This window comes from Primulina tabacum, chromosome 7 (genome assembly GCF_025594145.1).
Source record: "Primulina tabacum isolate GXHZ01 chromosome 7, ASM2559414v2, whole genome shotgun sequence".
Classification (NCBI taxonomy): Eukaryota; Viridiplantae; Streptophyta; class Magnoliopsida; order Lamiales; family Gesneriaceae; genus Primulina; species Primulina tabacum.
Genome location: NC_134556.1, coordinates 7,608,423 through 7,611,536, shown reverse-complemented (window position 1 = coordinate 7,611,536; position 3,114 = coordinate 7,608,423). Strand labels below are relative to the sequence as shown.

The 3,114-nt window shown below is 34.9% G+C and overlaps 1 pseudogene; it reads left to right on the top strand.

Annotated features, from left to right (window-relative positions):
• The first annotated feature begins 160 nt into the window (after positions 1 to 160).
• The window catches only part of LOC142550535 (putative ATP-dependent DNA helicase CHR12), a 6,022-nt pseudogene continuing 3,068 nt past the window's right edge, over positions 161 to 3,114 (top strand).

The window sequence follows — 3,114 nt, the reverse complement described above, 5'->3', positions numbered from 1 at the left end:
TCTTTTGGAAAAGTTGGTTGCAGGACAGGTGCAACAGGTAAAAACTTGTGGTTTATGTGCCATGGTGGGACATCCTACAGATATATGTCTGTCACTACAAGAGGAACCACGCAACAAGCCAGTGCGATTGGTGGATTTCCTAGGCAGCCCCATCGTCGATATGACCCATATTCTAATACCTACAATCCAGGATGGAGGGATCATCCAAATTTTAGCTATAAGAATCAAGGAGGCCACAGGATATCCACAGCAAAATTGGAACAAACAACACGCACCAGAACAGCCATCCAACTCAGGTATGTCTCTAGACGAAATTGTAAAGGCCTTAGCTGAAAATACTCAAAAATTTCAACAGGAAACGAGGACAAGCATTAAGAATCTAGGAACCCAGATCACTCAGATCGCTACATCAGTCAGCAAGTTAGAAGCTCAGAATTATGGAAAAATACAGTCGCAAACAGTGGTTAATCCAAAAGAAAATGCAAGTGCCATGGTATTAAGGAGTGGGAAGGAGATTGACCAAAAGAACACTTCACCAACAAAGGATACTGAAGAAAAAGGCACAACTGAAGAGCTCGAAGGAGAATCTGAGAAACACCAAAGGTGTAAACCCAAAATAGTATACGTAAAATCCATGCATATATTTAATTTATGAAATTTATTATTTTAATTATTTATGTTATTTAATGTATGTTAAAATGTTTTCTAGAGTTTTATGTTTCAGGCGATTATTCGAGGCGAGATCGAGGAAAGGAGATAGGGACGATTTTTTTTAGTAAATTTTAATGCAGTATTTATTTAAGATAAGGATGGAGTATTTTAAATAATTTAATTAATTTTAGTAATTTAAGAGCTTAATTATTTAAATGATTAATTGATTTTAAAATTTTAAAGTTGTAGTATTTGTGCATCTTATTTAAATTTAAAATTTATAATGGGGTTAATATGAGATTTATTTTAATTAGTATGTTAAATGTTTTTAAATAGATTTTTTAGTATATTAAACATATGTTACAATTGTTTATATATATGTAGGTATATATATATATACACATATATATATCAACACACAAGCACACACACTTTGACTCACACACACACTCACACATTTACACACATATACACGTACACACACAACACAAAACACAAAACAAAACCTGTTATTAAACTTTTTGATAAAGAGAAGGTTGTGTTTTTAAAACACTCCTATCTCAATTTATTTATTCATTTTCTTCCTTCTTTTTTTTTTCATTCAACGAGCACATTCCTCTAAAAATTTCCAGCATATTATTTAGTAAGTTTCTTTGAAGAAATTGAGCTAAGTTCGTCCCGGATCGTCTCCCGTATCATCTCCGCTTCGGTATCGTCGTTTCGGTATTTTTAAATATCAAAAGGCACGTATAATCTGTTCTGGCTGCATCGATCATGTCATATTATGTATTAAGTTGTTTTTACGCATAAAATGTATGTATGATGTAGAAGATTTGAGCAGAAAATCTACCGAATGTATTTGGAAGTATTTTTGGAGTTGAAATTTCAGTGTTATGATGGTCTTTCGAAAACTGCGATTTTTCTGTACATATTTTGAGAAACCTTTCAACTACAAAACGTAGATCTTTTCGATACGTTCAATTGATATAAAAATTCGAGTTATTTGGATTAAAAACGAGTGAGTTATGGTGTTTTTAGTATGACTGCTCAAATTAGATCCGAAAATTCCTGTTTTGATGTTCTTTCGAAAACTGCAATTTTTCGGTACATATTTTGAGAAAACTTTCAACTACAAAAAACGTAGATCTTTTCGATACGTTCGATTTGATATTAAATTGCGAGTTATTTGGATTAAAAACAGTGAGTTATGATGGTTTTCGTATGACTGCTCAAATCGTGTTTCAAGAAAGTTATGAATTTTAATGTGTTCTTGAAGTTTTTATGTTGCAGGCTTTGTTGGGGATCAATGGGTGATCGTTTCTGCCATATAAGAAAGTTAGTAATGATGTTTAGAGTATTTTTGAGGTTTCGATTCATGTCGTTAAAAGCTTGAATTATTAAGAAAGTCGTAAGAAATAAACTTTAATATAAATGACAGTATTTTTTGGGTCGTATAAATTGTAGGGTGATTATAACAGTTTAGTTCATTGTTATGGTGTCCTAGAATGGTCCTCATCGTGTGGAATCTTGATGCATTATGTGTAATTGGGAGAATAGACATGTCATAAAATTTTCATCAAATAATTCGTTGGGGCAGAGCGAACCGGACCCGAGACGGAGGTTAGCAAGGGGTTTCGTGCCTTCTCATTTCTTCGACACATATTTAACGCACAGACACGGACCCGTAACGGACCTAGGGACGGGGTCCGTGCTCCTTCTTTTACATGACACATATGAGGCAGTACCTACACGGACCCGGGGCCTGACCTGGGTACGGGTCCGTGTAGCTTCAGTTTTTGGGATAAATATTTTATCACTTAAGGTTTGGTTTGAGGGTGTTATGGTATGATTTAACATTAATGTTTTACAAGGTCAAGTGGTGAGAAATTATAGAATGTTCTAAGAAATTATTTAGCTTGAGATTAAGCATGACTTTTACGTTTAAGTTGTACACGTTAAGCTTATGAATTCATGTTAGTATGTTGCAGCAACGACACGATTGACATCCAACGAATCCCTCAGCGCTAAGTAAGTATGTATGACGTGCAAAGAAATATTTGAAGTTTTTGAGGTATGCTAAATGTCTTGTGACCAAAGTAAATGGGTTTGGAAGTCGAGAACGTGGCCGAGGACCACTCCACCCCGTTAAATTATGAACGGGTTTGAAGTTAGGATTGGAAAGCGTTAAATTATGAACGGGGACCAATGCCCGTTAAATTATGAACGGGTTAGATCGTGGTTGTGAAGCGTTAAATTATGAACGTGGATCAACTGGCCTGTTAAATTATGAACAGGGATCTCATGTATGTGCAGTGGATACGTCCCTGTCAGCCCAGTACTGTGGTTTGTGATCAGGCATTTATTATGTTATGGGTCACTTGCTTTGAAACATCCTCTACGCAAAATGATGAAGTTAAGTATGTTGAAGTATGAAAGCATATTTAAAGAAAAGTTTATGTGATG